We start from the raw sequence: 12,332 nt of genomic DNA, 5'->3' as shown, positions 1-12,332 counted from the left end.
TCTAAAAGAAGAAGGAAGAAAACTCGAGAAGGGAGGACCTGAGACGAACAAGCATATGCCTGTGCTACCTTTTCCCCAAAAGCTAAGTAGAGAAAAGCTGGACAAGCAGTTCGAGTGAGTTTTGGATGTGCTGAAACGGGTTCATGTAAACTTACCATTCACAAAAGTGCTCTTACAGATTCCTACTTATGCTAAATTCTTCAAAGAGATCCTTACGAAGAAGAGGAAAATAGAGGAGACCTCAGTGGTCAAGCTCACAGAGCATTGCAACGCGATATTGCAAAATAAACTCCCACAAAAGTGTGGAGATCCATGGAGTTTTACCATACCTTGCTCTTTAGGCACTACTAATTTTGATAAGTCTCTATGTGATTCTGGTGCCTCAATTAATGTAATGCCTATATCTATTTAGAGGAAACTGGAGAAGGAGATTGGAGAGAGAAGGTCTGCACCAATATCTTTGTAGCTAGCAGACCAAACAACTCTAATACCCGAGGGAATAGTTGAAGATGTCTTAGTTCGGGTGGATAAGTTCGTATTTCCTGTGGATTTCTTAGTGGTTAATATGGAAGAGAACAAGGAGGTCCCCCTCATCCTAGGAAGACCATTCTTAGCGACGGGTAGAGCTATATTATATATACAAGATAGAAAACTCATGCTTAGAGTGGGTGAGGAAACTATGACTTTCAAGATGGATGTAGCAAAGGAGGCACAAAAGGACAAACCAGTTGCGAGTGTTGAATGGAAAGTGAAGGGTGCGAAAGAGAAGGTTGCAGTGAGTGAGACAGTTAAGTGTGGGGTGTACCCCAAGAAGGCTGAGAAGAAGCTATCTACATGGATGTGTACACTAGTTCGGGTGCGAGGGATGGAGCCCAACTTCGACTCAAACCCCGACAAGATGTCCAGGAAAGTTTTCCTTACCTCTTGCTTTTTATTTGTTTGTCATAGGGACATGCCACAATTTAAAGTGTGGGTGGGGATGTATATATGTATAGAATGTATAAATGTCTATGTGTGAGTATATATGTATAGAATATATAAATGTCTATGTGTATTTTTGTAATTCATTTGATTAAAAATTTTAAAATTTTTGATTTTTTCCGATGATGGATGTCATTCGACAGGTTTCTTGAGGGATTAAGTCGAAAGAAAAAGACAAAAAAAAAATTTAGGTAGCGTATGAATTCCCCCTTGGTTTTTATTTGTACCGCAGTTCTTTTTCAAGGGTTTTGTTTGAACCGGGTGTAGTTAGTTTTTATTTTTTAGGAGTAGAAAGCCTTGTGCTGTGATTTGAAATGAAAGCAATATCTCTTGACTGCATTACGCCTTGAGAATAGTAAGTGCTTTAGTTGTGACGCTTACGCTCAATTTTTGACTCTTGTATAATTACCTTAAATTGTATGATCTTAACTTTGCTTAACTACTTTGACTAGAGTATCTTGAAGAGTCCAATCCTGAGTGAGTTATGTGCCATATGTGTGTGAGGTTTTGGGTATTCCGTGCATTGTATTTTATGTCTAGAACTTGCCCCGTGTGTTTGCAAAGCGAAATAGTAGTTTTATTCAGTCTTGGAAGTGATATAGGCATTTCTTTGTTGAGCTAGTTATATGTTGTTAACCACCTAATTGTTATGTATCCTAGTTGACCCCTTTGAGCCTGTAATCCTCTTTCTTTGGCAACCACATTACAAGCCTTACCTAATTGTTTGAATTGACCATCTATTTGAACCTTCTTACCTCTCATGAGCACTTGAAATTGTTATAAACTTTGTAAAAGTTAAAGTGTGGGGTGTTGGTTTGGCTTTTGAGTAGAGCTATTGAATTAAGGAGAAATGTGCATTGTTTTGAAAAAGTAAGAGCCACTCAAAATTTTGTGGTAATTCTTAATGTATTTGTGCTTAAATAAGTTGGGAGTTGATATATATTGATGTAAGGATGGAGTTATGGTTTGACAAAAGTGTGGGATTTTGAACAGTCAATTTATGTATTAAAGTGCTTAGGGATGTGTAGTCAATATATCCAAATGTATTCTACCCGTCCCGCAGCCTACATTACAAACAAATAAAGTCCTACTTGATCCTTGACTGAATGAGCTCAATTTGTAGAGTAGTACATTATGGGCAAGCTTATGGTACGTCTTTTGTGGTACATGAATGTCATTTCTGAGAGTGAGTGAATTCTTTCTATCTTAAGTTCCTAATTGTTCTTAAACTTTATTATTTGTGGAACTACTCTCTATTGTTGTGTGAGGGGACTTGATTCACGAAGGAAAGGTAATGTCATTAACCTCTGTGTTAGAGCAAGTGAGCGGGTTGTGAAAAATGCGTGGTGCTGTTGAGTCAAACCTTGAGGCGAGGATGTTACGGTATTGTGCTTAATCTGCTTCAATTATTCTTGGCGTGATGAGTTAGGATAGTTTCTTAAAACTGTCGTGTCTATGTGAAGTGTAGTTTAATTGCTCGAGGACGAGCAATGGTTTAAGTGTGGGGTGTTGATGGTAGACTATAATCCCATGTTTTATTCACTTATTGTACTCTAATTCACTGCACTTTACTTATGTTGAGCTTTAATTAGTAGTGTTTTGCACTTATTGTGTGTTTTAAGTGTAGGAGTGATTCTGAGTTATTTAGATGTTACGGAACAAATTTGAGCTATTTGGAGCTTTGAAGTCTGAGTAGAAGCCCAAGGGATTAAATTGGGATCACGTTCGGGGGTCGAGGACCAAGTCCTTATGTCAAAAATTTGAGAAACGAACTAACTTTAAGAAAACTGCACAGCCGCACAGTTACACCCCATGTTTTCGTACGTGAGAGTACATCATAAGTCAATTGATGTAAACTCAGAAATGAGATCATTTTTGAAAGTACATATGGTAAGTTAATCATGTTACCTTGGAGGTTACAAATCTTTAAGATCATAGATAACAAGTACCAAGAGGGTTGAAAGACTTAGAATCTAAGCAAACTGAAGAAAATAAGTTTCGTAGAATGTCGACAAGTTGAGAATGTTATAACATGTACTCTTGGGGTGATACTAGGGTTATTACCATGATAAAGAGGTTATTTTATGAGTTATTTTAGTCGTATGATAATCATGTATTACATTTTGAAGTCAAGTGAGTTGTGGAACAAAAGTTGGCAAAGGTCATGACAAGTTATATTCATAAATGTGCTGAAACTCAGGTCAAATGTAGCGAAGCGTTTCTCCCAATATAATTGGAATTACGGGATGATCCACATATCAAATTGAAGAACTACGAGTCTAGTTTCTAACTCATTAAACAGTTTGTTGATACGACATCGTAGTAGAGAGATATTTGTAGTTTCGCGAGACTGCATATGTGATAAGTAGGTGTGTCACTAAACATTTTTGAGCAATACATTTCGTGTGTTATATGAGGTCTTTTGGGGACATATTATATACCAAATTAAAGGTAATGGAATGTAGTTTCCAACCCTCTTAACCGTTCATTCATACGACATCCGGATAAAACGATATAAGCATTGGAAGATTGGCCAATGAGAGGGTGCCTAGCTAGCACCTCTTTGACTTTTCCAAACTTGATATACATAGGTCTTAGGCCGTGTTTATCTTCATTTTTTCATAGAAAACGACCTAAGAACACCCATAAACATATCCTTAATCTCTATTCTAGGGTTTCAAAGAAGATTAACATCCCCGGTACGAAATCAAGAAGCGATAACACTAGAACGATCCCTACGACGTAAGTATCGCTATATCACCTCTCTTTTTCTTTGTAGTTTGAGTTTTGGAAGGTACTTCATAGTTAATAAAATGTCTACTTTATGTATTTAATCTTTTATATATCAATAAAGGTTGATAAATTCGTTTCCTAATATTTAGAACTCACGGGACGATGATCGGAAGCCGTGAGTTCGATTTATTTCACTTTTAGTGGACTGTTTTGTAGTCCACTCGTGTTGGCCTATTGTGCTGCTGATTTATGGAGTTTGGAAGGGTGAAGGGCGTGGAGAAATGTCACATGTGGTAGGGTAGTAGGCTGGTCGCTCGTCGTTGCAATTTCAGTTTAATTGATAACTTATTGATTGGGTGTGTTATGGTATATTTGGGGGTTTTGTTGTATTGAAGGTCCCCGAATTGTAGTTGGGTTGTTTTTGAGCTGCTAATTGTATTGTTTTTGTATTTCACCTTTAATAGGCTTGAGGGAGCAGTAAAATTAGGGGAAATGCTGCCCGTTTTATTTTATGAATCGAGTTATCGTTTGAGATACGTGATATACTAGCATCATCTAAGTTGTACATGTATTTCATTGTTATAGGGTTGGCGCGCTAGTTGTCGTAAGCTTGTTGTTGAGTAGCATTGACGACTTGAGGTATGTTAAGGCTATTTATTCTTTTCTTTTGGCATGATCCATATGATACAAACAAAACGTGCAAATGCGAAACTTTCATAAATGACTCTATTCATAGAAGTACTAGGGGTGCCTATGTTCTTGATTTCCCATGTGTCTTATTATTATATCTTCTGTTCATGGGTATCAGAAAAATACGTAAGTTGCTAAAGTTTATCCAAAGGCATATTTATCTTATGACATTCCGAGAAATCTTACTGACTTACTTCATTATGCATTGCATTCATTTATACATATACATTGACCCATGACCAGATGGCGTTATATACACGTATATTATATGTATATGGGATATGGGAAAAGGTTATGGCGTTATATACGCACCACCACCAGATTAGCTGGTATATGTTGATGATTTCGCCCACAGTGGCTGAGATGATATGATGGGATGCCCTCAGAGGCTTGATGATGTTATGTACGCATATACCTATATATGGTATGACATTTATACACACATGCATGACATTATAAACTTTTCATGATTCACAGAGCTATTCAGAATTACAGGTTGAGTTCTTTACTTCATGTTTCTTTCATGTCTTTTATATACTACTTTCATGCCTTACATACTCGGTACTTTATTTGTACTGACATCCCTTTTGCCTGGGGACACTGCGTTTCATGCCCGCAGGTCCTGATAGACAGGTTGAGAGTTCTCCTAGTAGGCTATCAACTCAGTGGATACAGACAAATCAATAGATCGTGCAAGATAAATGGAATGAACCCCAACATGGGGAATTCTGTCTCGCAGATATGACATCATAACCTTGAGAAATATTCAGATAGGAGTTGGGGTAGTTAAAGATACCGTATGAGTGTTATAGAATTAAAAGAGAGTCCCACTGGGAATACAGTCAAAACTTCAGTTCAGAAGCAACCGTGCGAGCACATAAGTGTGGAGGTAAGTAACTAAGGACAATTATAGGTGAGTACGAACATCAAAAATTCTGCCGGGTAAGCGATATAACAAGCTTGTAACTTTACAAGAGCCAGAAGGTCTCCCTAAGTACTACAATGAAAGACTAGCTGAAGAGGTAAGGAAGAAGGCTTCAACCTAAGCTCAGTGACCTAAAGAGGGAATGGTCTTATAACAACAGTCTCACAACAACATTGTATGCACTCCATAAGAAAGTGGCACCTACCGTGGCTAATGAACGGGAAGTAAAATCTGGAGTGATATTCAAGATCATATGAGTTGTATGGAATTCCAATATGTGTGGGAATTATGGTAAGCTAAGTATGCATGCAACAAGGGGGCAGAAAGACCAGGAAAAGTAATTGCTTACATTTAAAAAAAAGCTGAGAAGGAAGGAAAAGAATTATTCGATTAATGACCCAGAGTACGTTATGAACGCACTTAAGAGTTCGGAGTTTTATACATGCAACATATAAGTTGACAATTATACAGACATAGAAGACTCCGATTTAGGTTAAAAGAAAGAATTGAGCCCAGGGCATAGACAAAGGATTGAGTTGTTAGAAGATTGTATCATGGGTATTCCATAACGCTCATGAAAGGCTAAAGTAATAACTAATACCATAAGCCGCAGATGGGAGATAGCTTAAGCCTACATAAAGGCTGATCAGAAGGGGGAGGAAACTAAAGAGTTGCATCAACAAAGTAAATCAGGAATCTAATTATTGGACCCAGAAAATTATAGACCTCGTGATTAAGAACATTACATGATCACTCTTAAATATCAGAGGTACAAGAGAGATAGTACAGTAGCCATATTCTATAACGGCTCTACGATAAAGCCAGTCAGAAGAGTACCAGCCTCATAAAAAGTTAGTATGAAGCTCTCACCGGATTGTGTATGCACCAGAGGTGTAAGTATTATAATGGAGCTTCAAGTTGTGGATGTGAATTATACCTATATGGAATGGAGGTCATAAAAGAGATAGAAGATGTGATTCGAGATTTTAAGGTAAGTAAGGTAAAGGTGAACAACGTACGAGATACTCAAATGCAGAAGGTTGTGAATAGTCCATACCTCGGATAGAAGGCTAGAAGCACTGGGATTCAGTATTTAGGAATGATAGCGGCGGCGTCAGTGGCATATTTTCCAGCCTATAGTTTCTAGGTATCGAGAGGTCTAGTTAAGAGAGTAAAAAGGAGTTAGAGATGATGTGATGTCTCGCTTGATGTTCCTGAATAACATAAGGAAATCTATGGTGCAAGCAAGTTAAAGGAAGGTTGCAAGTGGTATAAAACGATATGTGTAGGTCGCAAGCTAAAATGTGGTAAACCGACAAGGTTTTAGGAAGACAGGAGTAAGGATGAGAAAGGGCTAGTGAGAAGGTGACGAGAATGGATAAGTCCTCGGGATTAAGCCCATGAAAACAAGAGAGCTGATGGGTTCTCTAAGTTATAGAAAGCTCAGTATAGCCTGAATGAACTCAAAGGAGTCTAAGACTAGTAGCATTTAAAAGAGATGGAATGTTGCCCTGGTAGTAGAATAAGGGTGTAATTGTGATAGATAAAGGGTGACGTTTGGGCCTTTGATTGAGTAATAATATGAAGAAAAAAAAAGGATTTCACAAATTGTACAGGATTAAAATACCCACGTAAGGTGAAACACGTTGGGATGCTATGAAATACGGTTATGGAAGTATAATATCGCCCACAGGTGGATCAAGAAAGTCACTTCAGATATTCCTCAATAATACGTAAGCCCTAGTGACGCATTACGTAAGAGGTTTCAAGTTATCAGTGGTATATTGTAGATCAATATTGAGGTGAATCAACAATGGATGGATAAAAGTCACAAAGTATGAGGTGAGATTAGGTCGGCATTCTTAAGATGAACAGTAATGAAGAAGCATTAAAGGACTTAGTTTTATACATAAGGGATAAGCAACGAAAGTAACCTGGATTTTGGTAGCAGACCTCAGTGATGATAAAGCGAAGTAAGAGTTATAGCATAGTATGACCTAACTAGATGCAGTAAAGTCATACGAATAGATAATCGGGTCTATGAAACAAGATATAGCAGTGTTCGTAAGTTCGACAAAGTACCGAGCGAAGAACTTCAGTATACCTATAGATACCCAGAGGGAAATCTTATCAAGCTCTGTATATGTTCACAAAGATAGGCCTAGAGATTGGCTAACAACTTGAGGGAAAAGGAGAGAAGAGTCGCATAGGCGCACTTACAAGGTCAGAGTCGTACATGCTGCATGATGAAAGGTAGCAACAGTTACAAGATTGGAAGGATTCCGACCACAAGTCATGGTGTGAGAAAGAGGCCTAAAGGGGGGAATGCCCTGACCTTTGGATTTATTCACGGAACAGTTGCCTAGATGGCAAGGAGGGTACTAAAGTATTCGGAAGACATAAGTTATGAAAATGATAAGTGCACCAGTCAACATTCGAGGACGAATGTTCCAAAGGGGGGAATGATGTTATACCCCATATTTTTGTACGTGAAAATACGCCATAAGTAAATTGATATAAGCTCGAAAATGAGATGTTACATCCCGCATTTTTGTATGTTGAAGTTTCGTCGTAAGTTAATCGACGTAAGTTCGGGAATGAGATTATTTTGAGATTATAAGCATTATGCTATTTCAAACAAGTTATGAATAAATTCATGAAGGTGAGAGGGTAAGCAAATCAAAGAAAATGAATTTTCGTCAAAGTTTGACATGTTGGGATAAAATATGGCCCGAGCTAAAATACTCGGTATTTATGGACTAATGGCATACAAGGTACCACATGACCATGATAGTAAGGTGTATAAGGTGTGTTAAAAGTGAGTAGTATTTTAAGTAATTTGAGATAATTCTTAATTATATGGATAATCGGGTAATTATTAATTTTAGTGGGAGATTAACAATTAATTAAGGTGTTGGTGGTTAATTGGTTAAGAATGGGTAAACATCAACGTGGCAGCAAGCCACCCCAATATATATGACTCTTAAGCCATTATTGAGTAGGTGGCAAGAATAAAGATTAAGGATATGTGGTTAAGCTACCACATAAAGTGGGCCCACATCATAAGACATCTCAAAATCTTAAGAGTCATTCAAAGTAATGTGAATCTTCAAATTGAACTCACTTATAAGACTTCTCTGACTTGGTAACGTGAGAACTTTAGCATCTTCAACAAATTCAACATGATTTCATGGCAATTCAACAAGATTTCATAGCATCTTAAGCAACGTGAGATTTTGCAATTATAAGGGAGTACGGTGCAATTTTCTCAAGAATATCATGCGGATTTTTCCTACTCCGATCTTGCCGTCACATGTTTTATCGCAATTATCGTGTGTTAGAGGGATTGTCAAGAGAATCTACTTAGGTATGTTAAGGCTATCCCTTCTTTCTTTTTGGCATGATCCATCCGACACAAACGAAACGAGCAAATGCACAACTTCCATAAATGACTCTATTCGTAGAAATGCTAGAGATGCTTATATTCTTGATTTCCCATAAGTCTTATTATTCTATCGTCTGTTCATGGGTCTCAGAAAATACGTCAATTGATAAAGTCTATTTCATGATATTAATCAGAAGCATAATGGTCTTATGACATTCCAAAAGATTTTAATGACGTACTTTTCATGCATTGCATTAATTTATACATGTACATTGACCCATAACCAGATGGCGTTATATACGCGTATATATGTATACCATCTTTGATTTTGGCATTTGATTGATAATTTCTAAGAGAAATTGGGGATTTTTGTCTAAACTTTCTAAAGTGAATTTTTGAGTTTTGAACATCAATTCGGAATCGTATTTGAGTGAATTTAGTATGATTGGACTCGTATTCGAATGGGTTGGCAAAATTTGTGAATTTTGTCGGGTTCTGAGGTGTGAGCCTGGGTTTGACTTTTTGGTTGACTTTGGGCTTTTGATTAAAGATTCAACCTTTATCGATTGGGTTTGTTTCCTTTGGCATCATATGATGTTTTTGAGTTTCTTTTGGCTAGTTTTGAGTCGTTCAGAGGTCGATTTATGCGAAATGGCGCTTATAGAGTATCGTTTGGCTTGCTTGAGGTAAGTAACATATCTAAACTTGGATTTGAGGGTATTTAACTCTAGGAACTATGTTATATGAGATGTATTAGGGTGACGCACATGCTAGGTGACGAGCATGTGAGCGTGCACCGGTGTAATCATGATTCAAGTTGACTTTTAGACTATTACTAGACTTGTTTTGCTGTTATATCTTGTTATATCCATATTCTCCCTACTTGTTTGATTATTCGAGTTGTGATTCATGTCAAAAGTCATGTTAGGCTATGTGATTAATTGGTTGAGACCTATTGAGACTATTTCTATTGTTTTAGGCTATCTGATTTAACTGTAATTATACACTCAATCATGCTTCTTCATTTGCATATCATATCTCAGTCTCTATTCATCATTCATTGTTACATCGCATGCTATCATTGGTTTTTCATAGGTAAAGTTGTTGGGCTGAGTGGTATGAGATTGTAAGCCCTTGAGGCTTGAGAGGTTGATGACTGAGGTGGGCCTTAGAGCCGTGTTGGGAGTGTTATTGTGGATCGGGTTACACGCCGCAGCAAGCCATACTGGCTTTATTATTATGATTATTGTGGATCGGGTTGCACGCCACAGCAGGCCTTATTGGCTTTTGATTAGTGTTTGGGCAGGATCTGCCCCTTCGGAGTCTGATATATCAGTAGTGAGCGCAGGCACAGTGATATATATACACGTGCTTTGGCGAGGGGCTTATGAGCCAGGCACCCGTACAATACTGAGTGATTGTGTGTGTGTGATGAAGTAGGCATTTGAGACAGACAGCTTGAGTATAGTAAGGGTGAGAGTACCTGGAGATATCACCGTGAAATCATTCATTTGACATGCATACTTGGCATGTAGGCATATAGATGCATTTTTCTCATGCTAGACGGTACTGTGACATTCATGATTTGACATGTACATTTGACATGTAGGCATAAAGATGTATATTCCTCATGCTAGACGATATAAGATAATTAATGACTTGACATGTATATTAATACGTAGACATAGAGATGTACTTTCCTCGTGCTAAATGATAAACATAAATTCTTATCTGGTGTTGTGAATTGGGAATATAGTTTTTTTGATAAACTCATGTTTAGTTGATTTCAGTGGTAAGATTCGGGCTTGACTGTTATACCTGGAAAGCATGTCTACTTTTCAGTAACTGTGAACAAGCTGAGCATAATATCTTTTGAGTTATTACTTTTACTGCCTTCAATGTATTATTATGGGTTATTATTGGCTATTGGTGTTGGACACTGACCTTCTTTCCAAGCTCGTCACTGCTTTTAACTTAAGGTTAGGTTCATTACTTATTAAGTACATGGGGTCGGTTGTACTCATTCTACACTTCTGCACCTTGCATGCAGATCTTGGAGCTGATGTCGCTGTGCATAATGAGAGATGGCATTGAAGATGTACCTACGTTCCGGTTATAGCTACCACTTGTCCTTGATAGCTCTAGATTTTCAAATATGTTTATGTATATTTCGAGCAAATGATATATTTATTTCGTACCAGCTTTGTAAATTCCAAGTCTTAGAAGCTCATGATTTGTATTACCAATCCTTGGGAGATATTATAGAAATTCAGTTATTTTATTCATTGACTCCAATATTTATTATTTGAGATATGTTGACTGTTAATTAGCTTACCTAGCGGGTTGGATTAGGTGCCATCACAACTAGCCGGATTTTGGGTCGTGGTATAGATCACTAGCATTATGATCATTTTGATCATTTGCTCATCTTCTTTATCAAGAATTTTATTTGAAACCAATTTGTCTATACGTTTTAAGCGTACCATAGACTTTCTCCTTCTAGGACTTATTTTAATAGGAGCATTTGCAATAAGAATATAGTTACTTTCTTTGGGTCAGCAAATGCGTATGACATACTTTGCAATATATTACAGATGAATTATCTTTTTGTGAACATTAAGTTCATATTATCTTATTCGAGGATCTAGATGTACAAATGATAATTCATTCCTCGTAACTTTTTCTCAATTATTTATCCTGTCTCCCCCTCATGTTAGAAAAACTAACTTGCTTCCTCAACTTTGGAAATATACCTTTATGCATTATGGTGTTAATAAAAATATACACCGCATATCAATAATAATAAGATGAAATTATTTGGTTCCTAATCCTAAACCACTTGTGAGGGGAGAATGTAATATAATTTTGTTTACAACGTATATCAAACTGATATTAGATAACTTTATTCTCATAAGCAATAGTTTACAATAATGACCCGGTCGGTCATTTTGTGTATTTGAGCTCCATTTCCCCTATTGAAGCTTCTCGTATGTGTATATATAGTTTTATGACTTGCGGGGATGGTTAGTTTCATTTCGAAAAAGCTTTGGAATGATTTGGATCCATTAGCTCTTGGTTTAGAAGCTTAAGTTGGAAATGTTGACCTAGATTTGACTTTTTTGAAAATGACCCCGAAACGGTATTTTGATGGCTTCTATCTCCGATAGGTTTGTATTGTCATTTTGGACTTGGACGTATGCCCAGAATTGAATCTGGAGGTTCCTAGGTTGATTTGACTTGTTTTGCCGAAAGTTGACAATTTGAATGTTTAGAAATACCTTAGGTTTGACCGCAGAGGCGGATCCAGGATTTAGAGGCTCCGGGTGCCACAAAATTTTTAACGTAGCCATGCTACAATTTACATTGTTTAAATAGGGTATAAAGTTAATCGGTTTGGTCTATTTGGGGTTCGGTTCGGGTTATTCATCATTGAAGTTAATATAGACAAATCGATCGAGCAAATATATTACGTAATTATTATGGATTATGCACTTGCGACACCTTGATTGCAATTGCGAAGGATGGTCTTTAGCTGGGTAGCTCGCGTTTGCGACCATTTGGCCGCATTTGCGAAAGGGGCTGACTTTGCAAATGCGAAGTCAGCGTCGCATTTGCTAC

The sequence above is a fragment of the Nicotiana tomentosiformis genome, chromosome 8, assembly GCF_000390325.3.
Source record: "Nicotiana tomentosiformis chromosome 8, ASM39032v3, whole genome shotgun sequence".
In the NCBI taxonomy this organism is placed as follows: domain Eukaryota; kingdom Viridiplantae; phylum Streptophyta; class Magnoliopsida; order Solanales; family Solanaceae; genus Nicotiana; species Nicotiana tomentosiformis.
Note: the sequence above shows the minus strand (reverse complement) of the source record.